Below are 15,470 nucleotides of genomic sequence, written 5' to 3' on the forward strand. Positions count from 1 at the left end.
CTCATTAATTGTGATCCCACATTAAACCATGAGTGGGTGTGCACCAGTCTCCTTTTAGGTTAAGGAACAAAATCTCCTCGTAGAAAGAACACTAACTGTAGCACATTTCAGAGTTCAGGAATATTTTAGCTATTGTTTCCCCTAACATTTATTTATTAGGAAAATAGATCACAACTGGTCATATACACCTCATTAGGGAAAAAAAATATCCACCATGAAAAAGCTGACTTTACCTACATTTTTAAACTTAAGGCAGCTGCAAGGTGATTTAAACTATAATTGTTCCTAGATTCAAACAAAGATACACATTCTGTCTTCAGATGGTGTCTCTAGGATCTGATCACTCAAGCATGTGTATGATTCTTCACTGACAAACCACCTGACTCCTCTACTTGTGCAACTTGCATTACTCATAAGAAATCCTTGGCAGAGGCAGACCAACATATGTTAATTACTGGGCTGCATTATAATAGGTCTGACATCTTGTTTCTCATCCAGAGTTTAAAATAAAAGGAAACTACAGTCTCTTTCAATACAAAAGTATGGTTTTTTGCCTCTCAGGCTAAAAATATTCTACATTAAAAACACAAATAGATAACAGACAAAGAAGCCCTGCCTCTTCAATGTTCCTTTTGGGGGGGTTTAACATTATTAAACAATGAAGGAAAGCAAAGAGATGTTGTTGAGAGGTTGGGCTATATGTATTCACCTTTCATTTACTACCAAATATTCTTAAATTGGATGCAACAGGTAAAATGGGAGCTTGACTTCCCAATATTTAGTTTCTTGTATAAGCAGTTTTTCAGGTAGTATTGGCTGCCAGTTTCTTCAGCAAAATAAGGTATAAATTCATGAACATTGAAGATGAGCATGACTAGAGCAAATATATACTTCAAAATATATTTTTATTTTTCATACAGAAGGAGATACATACTATTTCTTTATTTTATAACTTAATATGCAGGAATATTGCTAGGACCACATGTTGGTAACATTACAAGTATTTCTGATTTACATTTCTCTTTATTGAGAAGGAGATACTGAGGGCCATAGCTGCAATTTCAGAAAAAGGAGTAAGACTCCACACTGACTTGCTGTTTCTTTTTGGGTGACCAAATTCAAATTTTTAAATGTGAATTTCAAATTGTGTCACCACTGTATGTCACCAGAAACATGTGAAGTTTTCTTTAAATTTTCAAAGCACTAATATTCTAAAATTAGGCAATAGTACCAGATTTTCTTTCACAAAAAGTGTTACAAAGGAGTTTATGCATTGAGTGATGTATGCAAGCATTTAGGATGCAAAACCTTTAAGAATACACTGAAAACGTTGTCTCAAAAGTTTGGGGATTTTTTTTCCAAAGTGATTAAACAAGTGTATCTTACACCTGTGACCAGAAACCTGCTGGGCATCCACTGTCCCCTCCTTGCCCACCCCAGATCCCTGCACTGGGTGCTGCACCGAGGCAGCAGCGTTGGTCCCTCTCCGAAGGCAGAGTGCCAGCCAAGAAGCTCCAGCCAGGAGCAGACAGATGGTGGCCAATAAGGAAACTATCACAGCGTCTTAGTCACCATGGCACAGCCTGGGCACCGCACAATAGCAGCCTGCCTGTCACCGACTTGATCCTCCTTGCAGCTCATTAATGTGTTTACCTGCATATGCCTGGTGCTCCCAGCTCTGGGCACACAGACACCGAGCTGGAGCTGTCCTGGGTGAACCACTCCAGTGCCATGGGGCTTACAAGGACCCATCACAGTCTATCACAAAGCTAAAGGCAGACATCCAAACGTTACAAAACATTGCCTTAAATACAGCATACCAACCACCACTCTTGTGGAAGCAGCTATGCTCTAGGGTAGCTAAGAGGAAACACGCCAAAGTCTTAAAAATAGATGTTCCAAGTACCAATTAGTTAACAAAAGCAACATCAACAGATGAATCCGAAATTTTCAGCATTTTTTGTATTTATTTGGAGATAAAACAACCTTACTTAAGGATAAGAGAAGCAGCACAATCCTGTATTTAAGGCGCTCATTTGTTTCCCCCAGCCAGTTCCTCAGAGCTCCACTCTGAACCCTCCAGCAGCAGCCACCACTGCAGTCTAAACTTTGTCCTTCTCTTCCCTGCAGACCCTACACCCCTCAGAAGCTTTTCAATTGGTTCCTTTACAAAAGGGCAATCTGCAATGAATATAGGTAGAATAAAAATGATTGCAAACATTTCCAGAACCCGTTTTCATCCAAAAAGCTCTGAAGCTCTAACCATCCACAGTAGTGCTCTTTGCAGAAGGAACCACTGCCTCACCCCAGCCTGAGCAGCACCAAGCACCATCTGGCCTGTGCCCCTGGGGGCCTTTCCACTCTCCCAACCTGCACAGCTCCAGCCAGTGGCACCGGCAGTGGAATCCAGCAGCTCTGCTCTCCCTGCCACACAGACTTCGAGGACACAGCGATTTGATGTGGATTTTTAAAAATATTTATCTTCTGTCCTGTTGCTGATTCCTTCTGAAGCATAAGCCATCTCTGAATGGCCATCCCTGTATGTGCAATTCATACCCAAGGATCACTTGGAATGCGAGGACTGGTCTCCAAAGGAAGCATTTATAATGCTCACACAAGTCCATCTTTCATATTTTAATTGTACTTTTGCTAAACACTAGGTTTAAGTATTTGTTAACAACAAACATTGTAAAGGTTCCCCTGGATTCATTCTGTGCTCTGTCTCTTGCTGGTCACCAACAGCTGGCGTTTTACTTGTCCTTTGCTAAATAATAACACAAGGCCAAATGAAACAGACTCCTGAGTTACACATAAACAAGCAAGTGCCTGCTGCAGAGGTGGGACTTTGTTTAGTGCAGTTTGAAGCCCTCCTGGGTATCCAGCTTCCCACACAACTCCTGCCTGCCTGCTGCACAGAGCCCGGAGCAGCAGGATCACAGAGCCCCCGTCTCTCCTTCCTTCAGTGCCAGCTCAGGGCAGCTGGGACTGGGGAGTGGAAGCCAGGGCTGAGCAGTGCTGAGCAAGCCCTTCCTCTGCGAGGCTCCCCACAGGCACGCCGATTCTGTGGCACTAGCAGGTTCAGAGCCAGCCATGCAGCCAGAGAAAAGCAGAGGGGAAATGACTGAGAAAGGACACAGCACCCACACACTTATAATGCCAAAAACTGCAGGAAGAAGATGAGAGCCCAAGTGTTTTAACGTGCAAGGCTGATCTAACAAAGTCTGAGAGGGCTCTGCTAGTGACCCAAAATAACTTCTCCTTACATAATAGTGTTATGATTTTAATGTGAGAGATGTCAGAGTATTACAGTGCCAAAAGCCAAAGCTACGCATTCATTTGGAAAGCTAGTAGGCGCCCATCTCTAATGGTATCTAACTCCAGCTGGATTGCAACCCAATGCCTTTTAAAACAGTGATGTAGATTTTTGGAGAAATCTCACACTTGAGAGACCAAGCAAAGACTAAAGTACAGCTCCTGTGACAAACATCTAAAAGCAGGACTGATAGCTGCTTTAAGTCTCACCAGGTGAGACATATCTGAGTGGTTATCTCAGAATAAAAAAAGGACTTGTGAATGGAATCAATTTGAACACTAGTTTGTAGAGAAACAGCCTTGACAGCACAACACACGTCAAATTCACCTTTTCAGTCCCAGAACTACCATCCACATCTGCACAGAAGTGCCCACTGCAACTCAGCATCTTGGTTTTCTGTGAAAAAGAAAGGTAAGGTTTTGTGGTTTTGTAGAGCACCTAAAGGACAGTGAACTAAGCGTGCAGATGGGATCACAAAAGCATGTACAGGATGACAGTTTGCTGGCCTGACATCCTTTAGAACAAGAATTCCAGTTAAAAAAAGAAGTTTAATTAAAAGTAAAGTGAATCAACCTGTGCTAAATGGAGATGAGAAGCTTTACTTGAAAAGGCTTGGGGAAAGCCTTGGGTTGCTGTAAGGGAGACCCAAGCATAAGCTGTGTAACAGCTGTAAAGAAGTTAACTTCTGTGATCCCACTCCTGGGAAAAGAGTTATAAGCATTAAACAAACATAGAATTTACAAGAAGGACACTAAGAGACTGGGTAGATTGCCTGACAACCATATCAGTCTTCTTTTCCCCTACAAACCTGTGGGACAATAAACTCCTCTCTTTCATCTATGGGTAAATGCATAAACAAACTGCTTTTCTGAGAATTCAGTCTGCTTTCTAAAGCATTTTCTTGCCCCTTTTTTTTAGCAGGAGGTAGGGTTGGTGCAGTTTGGCAGGACAGGGGAGATAATGAAATGGCTCTTCCATTCACCTAAAAATATATAAGCTTTAAAACTGAAGTGTAACAGTGCTTATTGTCAAAATAGTTTAGCTGCAGGAACTTGTATTTTGCAATGTATTTTAAGCAAATGCATTCTCTAAGAAAATTTTCATGTTTATAAGGCTTTTTATCATTTACAATAGCCAAGATCTTGGAGATGTGCAATACTAAGGAAAACTAAGGCTTATGTGAAAGTAATAATATGTAAGGTATTTCTTATTTTCACACTATCTATGGAGGCATCCCACCTTCAGGCTGCACAAACAGAAGCACTGCTCAAACTGGGGGCAGACACAGCAGGACAGCAGTTGATGAGTTTCTCTCATTTCCTCAAGAAAGTGGCTGCAGTTGGAGGGGGTGGAGGTCTTGCAACTCAGGGCTCAAGCTTCTCCTCCCTGTCACTCAGCTCTCTTGTGGTAGATTTTTTCCCCTCAGACATCACACTCTCACACCTCTAAAATAACCAAGAGCAGATGGTAACCTTTGAGCTGGAGAATGCCCATCTAGCAGGCTGCTGGACAACAGTCATGTCCAAGAGAAGAGCACAGGGGAAGGGTCTGAGTTTCACACAAAATCAAAGTCATAAAAACACCTTACAAGCTTACAATGATTTCTGCTTTTGGTGAGGTAGACTCTGAATCCCCTTTGTCAGTATGAACCAGACAATTTCTAGGGAAATCCCATTTCAAACCTTTTCAAGCACCAACTGCCCTGCAGGGTCAGCCTGTGCACTGTCCTGCACCTCTTCCTCATCCCACGGTGCCCTTATTTACACAATAATCCAGTATTAGATCAGTTAATCTGTTTTCAGAATGGGTGTTCAAAAACATAAGAAGAGAAACCTGCACTGCAGAATTTACTGATGGAGATACAGAGGTGTGTATTTCCAAGCAGCCTAAAAGACTCCACTGTTCTCAGAGGGAATCAGGAATGGAGCCAAGAAACAAGCAGATACACATCAAGGGAACTGTTTTTGCTACTAAATGGCCAATTGAAGCCCCTACTATTCTGTCATATATCTATGTCACTGCAGTCCCAATAAATAATGCCTTCTGATTAGTTATGAGACTATCTAGAAATCTCTAAGACAGATACCGTTCACTGTGCCAGCCAGTCAGTCATCGGAGCCCTGAAGTCTCAAAGGAATGAAAAACTACCTGAATCCAAAAGACAACACAAACTTGTTGTCAAGGTATTGCTCTTTCTCTTACTTCTCAAACATGCTTTTACTTAATCAGCAAAGATGACAAACGGTATTTCACAGCACAAAGAGCTGCCATATGAATGAGGCCGTTTCCCCACATTTGTGCATTAGATAAAGTAGTCAGTAATCTCTAGTTAATGCTATCTGGACCAAGCTGACTACCAAACTAAATCACCAGAAGAATTTACCAGATACCAGGCAAAGAGTTAAGAACATGAGAACAAGTAAGATTTGAAAAAAAAAAAAAAAAAAACAAAAAAACAAAGACAACAATCTCCATACTGGTTTTGCATGACATTATCAGATGCTTCACTTTTGTGGCTTTCATTCTTGTGTTAGCTTTGACAACACATATGTATTATCTATACATTAGAGTTGTTCCCCTTTCTAAGTCAGACCCACAGCACTGCTGCTTAGCCCTGGAAATAAAAAAGGTTTAGAAAAAACACAGTCCCTCTGTGCCCGCAGCCAATACTGACTACCAAAGAACTGGCATGTAGCCCCACAGGGAGAGGATAACACAACTGGCTGCAGATCAGGCAGCTGGACCATGGCCTGGGTAGATTTCACAGGTCTGAAGGAGGATGTCTTAGCATGAGGACATGAGTTATAAATCAGGTCTTCACCAGCCACTGACATAAGCCAGGACAAATAAGCAAACATAAAATTAACAAGAAACCTCTTATATAGACTAACAATGAGCAGTAGAGGTAATACAAACTCACACTTTTATGAAATTTGCACAGGTTTGTAGCACTATGCATATAAATAGGGTTTTGAGCAATTTCTTTTCCTCCCTCCCCCTGCCTGGTATTGAGCCAGGAGCCTTCCAGCTTCACTTTGGGAATCAAGTCAAAGCTGGTTTGCAGAGTCAAAACAAACCCTGGATTACCAACCAGGGGATATGCTTCCCACATTTATGTTCATGGAATGCTACTGGGATAAGCTGTATGTGACTACCCCAATATTAGTACACTAGACAAAACACAAACCAGCTTGATCTATACAATTATCCATGTCAAGGACAGAAGTCCCTTTTCAAGCTTAGATATTTCACTAGATCCTAGACCTTATTTTAAAATGCATCAACCATCACTGACTGGAAAGGATTTCTTGGATCTAACACCATTCACTACAGGAGAACAAATTACTTCCTCTGTCCTCTGCTACAGAACTAAAATGTGCAAGCAACTGAAGGAAGCTACAGGTATTCCAGAATGAGTGATCACCTATGTGAACCTTCAGAAGGGCAGGTTCTTTTAACGAATGAGTCATTCCCTATGGAGTAACTTAATTTCTATTGACACTTACAGGAGAAATTAGGTTGCAAGTGATTTTGTCTGTCTAAGAACAACTTTGCTTTTTTTACTGGATACCTAATACCCATAGAAATCTGCCCTGCTCCATAAAGGGAAGGGCAGAGGCACTGTACTAAAGCCAGGAAACTTCATCTTTGCAGGCAATGTAGACTTCAGTGTATCTTAAATTATTAGAACCAAAAATAACATGTTACAAGTGTAAGGCCATCTCCTACTCTCATAATACACTACTGCCTCCAACAGTCTAGCTGTGGAGATCCATTACTACTCATTGCCTGGACATTTCCCTAGCAGCCTATATTCTCTTTAAAATATTCTAACATTAGCCAAGCTGAATGTTAATGATCACGTGAAACTCAATGGAAGTGAAGAATTGCAAGTTGCTACATAAGAATTTTCTGCTCTGTAGTAAGAAGGGGGAGAGGAAGAAATCAATACAGCAAAACAACCTTTTAAGCCAAAGACACCATTTTAAACCTGAAATTATTTCTAATACCACTGACAGCCTCAACTTGTCATCAGCAGGAAGGCTTACATACACTTGGAGTGAAGATGTGAATTGACTGTAAGGAAAGCATACAATATCAGAGCAGGAGGTCTATCTGTGGTGGATCTATATTGATGTTTTCCTTACTGTGTTTTCCCATAAAACACACCTAAATGGATAAAGAGGGCTTGTGCTGCTTGTCCTACAACAGGCAGTTGACAGGAACAAGCATAAACCAACATAAACTCTTCGGCAATATTCTCGCTGCTTTGCTGTAATACAGGATAGAATTTCAAAAAAATTGGTCTAACTAGGAGCGAACAAATTAGCCAATTGCATAGTGGTCAAATTTGCTACCACAGGCATTAACTGCAGTCCTACTTATTTATGAGAAACAGGCTTCCCAGGTAAAGCCATAACAACCCAAGCTCACGCCTCCTGCAGCATTTGATCACCCACGTTGTTAGAGCAGCACAGCAGGCACCACGAGTTCCCGGCCAGCCACTACCTCCATTTCTCATAGTCACATTATCTCCTGTGCGACTGGCAAAAGCCTGGATCCCTGTTGCTCTGAAACCTATCAACAACATTGGGGAAGGCAAAAGGAATTCCTTTCCCAGATCTATTTTTCTTCCTTTTCAGGAGAGAAACTAGGCTTTCCAGGCTGCTAGTACGAACATCAAGTTGCTAAAAACCTGCCAACATTGTCTCCAACTATAGTATCAGTGATGTAACTGCCATCCATGAGGGTTTGGGGTGCTGGCTTGTTTCTGCTTTGGCTTCCATCTCCCCCACCCCCCCAACAGAAAACCTTTGGAGCCCATAAAAGTGGAAGAGATTTGGGGCAAAGGGCAAACAACTCCCAAGAAAAGTTATGAATGGAACTGTGCTACAGAAAGCCTTGCCTTTCCACTCCTTGTACAGGAGAAATCATTCAGATGTTGTAAAAACTGATCCATTATCTTTTGTAGGTTTCTTAAAATAATCTAAAAACAGAATTGTACGCTATACTAAGATCTCAGATATATTTCATCCTAGAGAGCACAAAACATTCTCTGTACATATACACAGCAACTCACTTCTTTCCTGAAACAAAGTTTTCATTGATCCTTTGCCACAGACTCAATTATTGTTTCTAATCATGATCAACGTTTAAATAAAGTATTGTGAACTGTAAACAATGCAAACAATAAAAGCATCTGTCCATTCTGACATGAATGTAATTAGCAGGTTAGATACCTATATCAACGGGTCCCAAAGGTGTTCTTCTTAAATTCAGAAAGCCCAAAGTAAATTTAAATTACAATTTACAGAATAATCTTGAAATCAGGCACTTTTCAAGGTAGTGTTATCGTATGTAGATAAAACTCACAATCTGTCAATTCAATCCCAGGAAATTCTTCATTGTTTTAAAATATAATCCTAAAGACATTGATTTTTAAAGCCTCTTTCTTTATTTAATGCAGTGGATTATGCAAAATTCCTGGTCCCCCTTGCACCCATAGGGAAAAATAATCCTCCTCTTGTAATGTAGCAATTATAGATACATATGTAAAAAGAGCAGAAATCAAGGCACTTGGAAACGACACTTAAAAAGATAAAAAAAATACTTGACTATGCAATATTTAGGGGATTTAAAGTCAGGTTTTCTATAGCCTCACTGTAAAAATTAGTGACCTTTTCCTTCTCCTCTTCCCCACCCCGAACTCTGAGAAAACGGCCACCAAATGCACTCAGCTAGCCTCAAAGTCACACGTGCTCCATTGCAGATCTTGCTTTCAATGTCTCTTTTGTTTGATGGCTGGTGTTTCAACATCCTCAGCTTGGAACAGAGAAAGGTCAGAGCAAGTCTTCTGGCATTCACAAACCTGCACCAGGCCTCGCCAAGAGAAGATTGATGCCATAGTACATTTTACCCAGTCAGGTGAAGGAAGTGGAGCTCTGAATCCACAACCAACTATGTTCATCAGAGGAATTTGTTTCCCAAAGGTGTTTAGATTTGTTACATTCCTTTGTGAAACTTTTCTGCTGGTGCTAGTAACATTTCTGAGTTACCCACTGTGCCATGTTACTGTCCCAGTATCACAACCTGAACAGGTTCCCACCAGTAAGTCATTTTAGCCATACATTCCAGCATACAGCCTTTTCCTTTAATTCCCCTCCAGATTTTGCTTCACCCCTACATTGTCCCCAGTACCCTCCCACCTGCTGCCCTCGCCTTTCCTCCCTTGCGTGGGGAGGAGAAAAGCTTGCACCATTAAACTTCCAGTGTGCAAGGCCAAGGTCCGCTCCACAGCTAGAGAGAAGCTGTTGCTAAAGATTCCTTAAAAGCTTTGGCACTTCACGGCAGTTGGAACTACTCAACCAGAGCTGGGAGCCAAAGCTTTGCCACAGCATTAATGGGTTTTTGCCCTTTTAAATTTTATAAGCCTGTCGCCTTTCTGATGCGCACAGTTTTATTCAGAGCCCTAAATGGCCATTTCATATTTAAAAGAAAGCTTGCATAGGTAGCACCCTAAAACTACCCCAGGTCATTCATCACCCCAGCTCTCCTACTGTCTCTTAGGAAACCTTTGATAGAGCATTTGTTCAGGCTGCCAAGTTAAATCCTCTTCTCTCGTGTCAATGCATTGAAAAAAGCAGTCAGAACACCAGCTTCACTCAGGCCTGCTGAAGTAAATGGAGAAAACCAATTCCTCTGGCACTACAGAGCCATTAAGCCGTTTGCAGATTATTAACTGAAGCACAAAAATACACACGGCGCACAGTCGGACGACAGAGCAGAGCTATGCCTTGAGTTTGCTTCGGTCTCGATAAACTGACGATACAGCCACAATTTGCACCAACTTAAGCAGCTGCCGGGCTGGTGAGCGGGACCCCGGCAACCCCAGACAAAAGCGGCGATGCGGGGGTCCCGCTGCCACCGGGGCAGGTTCCACCTTTAGCAAAGACGGTGCTGGGGGCTGCACTCGAAGGGGCACCCCCGAGGCGCCGCCCCGCGTCTCTCATCGCAGCCTCCGAGGCGGCACCGAAATTAAAACTTTGCACGTGCAAAACAAAGTTTACAGTCTAAAACCCCGATTATAGTAACAACTTCCTCCCCCTGTCTCGGACTGCCGTACTCCTTCCCCGCTACCGCGCCAGCCCAGAATGCTATCCCGAGCCCGGCGGGGGGGTGGGGGGGGAACAAGAGCGTGGCTGGATGGCTCCTATTTTTATGTTTACATTCCTGAAGTGTCTTTTAACTGGCTGCCATTCTCCCTCTCCCCGCGAGCAGCTCCGCCGGCCGCCCCGGCAAGCGCTTCCCCCGCTCCCCTCGCACAAAGGCGGGCGAGCTCCGGCCGGGTCGGGCACCCCCGGCCCTCTGCCCCCGCGCCCCCTCCCCTCCGCCCGGCGGCTTCCTGGACAGATGCACGGGGGGAGGGAGGGGAAGAGGGAGGGAGGGGGGCTGCTCCTTCCTCCTGCTTGGCGAGAGAGGCCCAGGTCCCAACTGGCTCTCAAAACCCAGACGCGAGGAATTTAGACCCAGGCAAGCTTCCCGCAGCCCCAAGAACAGGCGCAAGCTTCCCCACGCGTCTCCCGAGCCGGGCACGCACACACAGCCGGCCGGGCACGCACAGCCCGAGCCGCAGCCCCGGCCCCGCTGCGGGGCTCCTGCCCGCCCCGACGGCGCTCGCCCCGGCCGGGGACAGCCGCCGCCCCGGTCCCCGCAGCCCCCTTTGTGCTTGCGGCGGCTCCGACGCCCGCCCGCCTCCCGCCGCGGCTGCTCCAAGTTCGCCCCGGGCCGGGTCCCTCCGCGACCCCGCGGCCGGCCCGGGAAGGGCACTGCCCGGGCACAGCCGCTTCCCTGCCGCCGGGCCCGGCTCCGCGGCTGCTCGCTCGCCCTCGCCCCGCGCCCTCGGCGGGGACAGTCTGCCCCTTTAAGAAGTCTCCACACATTTTTCTCCCCTTGTAGAATAAATATGTTGTTTTCTTTTTTTTTTTTTTTTTTTTCTCCCTGTACACCTATTTCCCCAGCGTGGCCGCTCCATTGTTTCTGCTCCGCCGAGACGCAACCCCTGCCCGGCCGCGAACGGGGAGGTGCGAGCAGGGAGCGCAAATAGACGCGAAACTTACCTACGGATTGCAAACAGCCTTGCAGCAGCAAAATAATAAGGAAGAAGGCAGGCAAAATCCTCTTTCCCAACTGATTTGCAGCTCTACTCGGGTATTTTTAAATATATAATTTTGTTTATTCCCTTCCTTTCTTCCTTCTGCCCCTGCTTTCTTTTTTCTTCCTTCCCCCCCCCCCCTTTTTTCCCCTTGCCCACAGACAGTGAAAAGGAGCTCAATGTTAGTGGGTGAGTAAGTGAATCAACTAGCAGAGAGCACAGCAAGTTGAAGTGTCAAATTACATTGGCTATTCTATTACCAAAGGGCCATGCTTTGTGGCTGCTGGCAAAATCTGTCCCAGATTCCTATCTGAAAGGGAGCTGCCTCCTACAGGGATGTTCTTCCCTTCGCTCTCTCCCTTCCCCTCTCCCCCCGCAACACACACACACACAGAGCCCCCCCAAATCACACCAAGTTAAAAACCTTAGATGCGAGTTAAAATACAAATATTGTCTTACAGTGTCTTTTAAGGCGGGGAGTCCTCCTGAATACCAAGCACTCGGAAACCCTTCCACTCTGGAAACTGAAAGCTGGAGAATATGTATACTCCCTTCGATGTTTTTGTATTATTAAATAGGGGAAAACCACCCTGGACCCAACACACTGCCAAGCATGAGGTGTCTCCGTCTCTGTCGTCTTCCCGAGAGAATTTTTACGGGCATGGAAGGAACTACCGGGCGGGCAGGGGGATTACACGGGAACGCCGAGACATCCTGCTGCTCCGTTATTGCACTCTAGCCCCCCACCCCCCTCCATTTATTGCCACCACCCCCACCCTCGGGGCCGCTGCTATTTTCAGAGCCCGGAGCTCCCGCCACCCAGGTAGGAGCGGGGTTCTCCCGGGGGTCCCCGCTCAGCCGGGGAAGCCGGGCGGGCGGCGGGGCGGGCCCGGGAGGCGGCCCCTCCGCGGGGGGGGCGGTCAGGGGCCGGGGCCCCCCCGCCGCCCGGAGCGCGGCCCCCGGCGCTAACAATAGGGCGTGTTTTCGTGCTGTTTTTCTTCCCCTGTGCTCCTTAGGAAATCCAGCCCGATTTCCAGGGAGAAAATGAGAAGAAATCGTCCTTGTCTGACGAGCCCCAATCTGCTAAAAAACATCTCCCTCGACTTCTCTTCCCCTTGATAAAACACTTCCAGGACAATCAATATTTTATGATGAGTTGTTAATAAGCCTAATATATTCATCCCTGCTCCAACGGGGCTTGTTAGATTATGCAATTAAGATAAGCAATTTAAACAGCACTGTGTAGCTTCTCGCTGGTCACATTCGTCTTGTTGTTGGAGGAGGAGAACGATCGGGACTGTAAAGGGATGTCGGATCGCTCGGGGAAGGGGGAAGATTGTCTAATTTTTTCTTATTTTTCTCAGCTGCGTGCAGGCGGAGCGGAGCGGAGCGCTACCGCGGCTGTCCGCGCCGGTCCCCCCGCGGGGCCGCCCCCGCCCGCCGCCGCTGGACGCGCTGATTTGCGCGGGGCTACGCCGCCCGCCCCCGAGGGCAGCGCCCCCGGCGCGGCCCCCGCCCCGCTCGTTTGCGCCTTCGTGGCTTCCCCAGGAAAGAGACTGCTCTTCCTGCCCCTCTCCCTGTGCCTCCGGCCGCCCCCCGACCGCCTCGGGGCGCGGGGGGCCCTGCGCCCGCTGCGCCCGCGGCCGCCCTCCGTGCGGAGCCAGCGGCGGCCGCCCGGCCCGGCCGCGCCGCGGGGGGAGCCCCGGGCGGGCAGTGCCGGCGGGGATGGCCAGCCGGCGGCGGGCGGCGCGTCCCGCCGCTCCGGCGCGCTCCGGCTCCGCGTTTTGCGGGCGGCCGCGGTGTCAGCCGGGGAGCGCCGAATAACAAAGGCAAGTTTGAGAGCAGCCGCCGCCGCCGCCGCCGCACAGGCTGCGGTGACGTCAGGGAACAATGCCGCTGCCAGCCCGCCCGCCCGCCGCCCCTTAAAGGCGCACGGGGCTCCGCCGGGGCCCCCGCCGGGGCCCGCGGGGTAGAAGGGAGGGGGTGCCCGTACTGGGCCCCCCGCCCCGTAGCCCCCGGCGGGTCCCTCTGGCCGGGCCGGGAGCGGAGGAGATTCTCCGCCTCACGGCTCCTTCCCTCCCTCCCTGCCGCGCCGTGCCCCGCGCGGCCTCCGCCGCCGCAGTCGCTGCCTCCAGCTGCCCGCGAGCCGCGGCGGCCGCCGGGGCGGGAGCGCTCGGGCCCTGCAAGGCCTGAGGGCCCGCTGCCCTGCCGCACGTACGAGCCCGCGGGGCGCCGCTTTCGCCCAAGGTCCGGCTCCGCGGGGGCCAGGACCTGAGCGCGTCCAGCCCGTTCGGCTTCTGCTCCCGCAGTGACCCCTCGCTTCTCCCTTGCGCGGTGCGCTGCCCTCCTCCCCGAGCCGCGCCAGCCCCGTGATTGTAACCTGTACTCCACCGCTTAAACAGTGGGTACTGTCCAGTCAGTGCAGCCCATTTCACTCCTGCACAGCATTAGACGCCTCATTGAAACAGGCGCAGAAAAAGCCCAGCCTTTTAGGGAACCAAAAAGGGCACTGTAGCAATACAGTAATCCAATAATCACACACATCAGGGCATCATAACTTAAGAATTCATTTGTAATTAATACCTTTCCGAGGTATCAAATTTAAGGTGTCAAAACTTCTGTCTTGGGCATGGGCAAAGTCAAAGCAGTAGGTTTTGACGTTTTATTGCTTGAAACCATTTTACGGAAATAGAAGATTAGAAAACCTTTGTGAAGCAGCACCATGACAAGGTTACAAGGCCTGTCCACTTAAGCACAACTTCCACTGGTACCATCCAGGCTGAAAACAAATTGGTAAATGTACATTTACATTTTCAAGTGTTTTGTAGTTTTCCTGTCGAGTATGTTCCACATGAGCATATCCTGCAGGATTTACCAGCTGCATTACCCTGCCTTCTTTCAGTAACCAAGTTGCCTGATCAATACAGTGCATGGCTAGGAAAATAAAGGTCTTGCAGGAAATCATTGTAGTGATTTAGCAGGTGCCACTGTGCCCTCTGAACCTGCCTCTACTAAATTGGGCTTTGCCACACACTGTTCAGAGGCACCAAAAGGGTTGGAAATGCTACCTGTCCACAGGGGATGTGCAAACCTAGCAGCCTTTGCCACTTGCAGTCACTGGAGCTCAGCCAGCATTGCAGTGACAAGCACGTGTTAAGTGGTGTCACAGCCAGATCCCGACTGCTACGCCTGCCCACACAGAGCTCTTCACTTCTACAGTGGCAGGAGACATTTCCTGTTTCCTCCATAGGATGTGTTAGTCACCAGTGAATTTTTCCCCTAAAAGTGGTTGCAGCAGTCAGTTTATCTACTGTATTTATCAGTTTGTTTGTAAATTAAATTAATTCCGTGAGGATTAGGACAACCTTCGTTTTCTCTGATCTGTGCCGATACAATTTGTAAATTGAGAAAGTTGCCGCTAATGCATGTTGGTGTGCTTTTTTTCAGGCAGGGACCAGGCTAATCCACTACAAAGAACTTTTATAGCTGCTCCAAATCACTACCAATTGCCTGCTGTGGCATAAAGGGTGGACTGGTCAGCTGGACTGAAAAAAAGAGTTCGGAGGTTACATGTATGGTAGGGTCAGCTTAGGGTATTCAGTGTTGCCCCAAGAACACCCCTCTAAACAGACTCCTCAATTAGGCCAATCAGCCTAATTATCCAACTCAGTTGCAATGCCAGAGGAAAGCAAAAACAGTATTCACAAAATGACAAAGGATTGGGTCCTTTTTGTTTGTTCTAAAAGACCAGGCTGCTCTTCGTGTTCTCGACAACTCTGACACCAAGAGATCTTGGGAGAGCTTTTGATACAGAGGTTGCACAAACCTCAGTGCCTGATCTGGGATCCTGGCTTAACAGCGCTCTGCTGCGGCAGTAGCAAAGCCATCAGCAAGCATGCAGACAGACAGTTATCCACATTATTCCATGCTCTGTGGTGGGCCTGTCCACGAGGGATTAGACCAAATCTGCTAACCTCATTTCTGTTATATAACCTAAGACAGATC

At 47.4% G+C, this 15,470-nt stretch overlaps 1 protein-coding gene across 5 annotated transcripts in view; it reads right to left on the reverse strand.

The window, feature by feature from the left end:
• The window catches only part of ZMIZ1 (zinc finger MIZ-type containing 1), a 335,118-nt gene extending 322,932 nt beyond the window's left edge, over window positions 1-12,186 (reverse strand). For 3 of the 5 annotated variants that reach the window (XM_021526680.3, XM_021526678.3, XM_021526679.3), the window contains exon 1: window positions 11,431-11,712. The gene's annotated coding sequence lies outside the window, so the exon portion shown is untranslated. Of the gene's footprint in view, window positions 1-11,430; window positions 11,713-11,924 lie in introns of those variants that run through there. The other 2 variants (XM_077784564.1, XM_021526681.3) reach the window with 2 other exon arrangements.
• Window positions 12,187-15,470: the final 3,284 nt, after the last annotated feature.

The sequence above is a fragment of the Lonchura striata genome, chromosome 7, assembly GCF_046129695.1.
Source record: "Lonchura striata isolate bLonStr1 chromosome 7, bLonStr1.mat, whole genome shotgun sequence".
Classification (NCBI taxonomy): domain Eukaryota; kingdom Metazoa; phylum Chordata; class Aves; order Passeriformes; family Estrildidae; genus Lonchura; species Lonchura striata.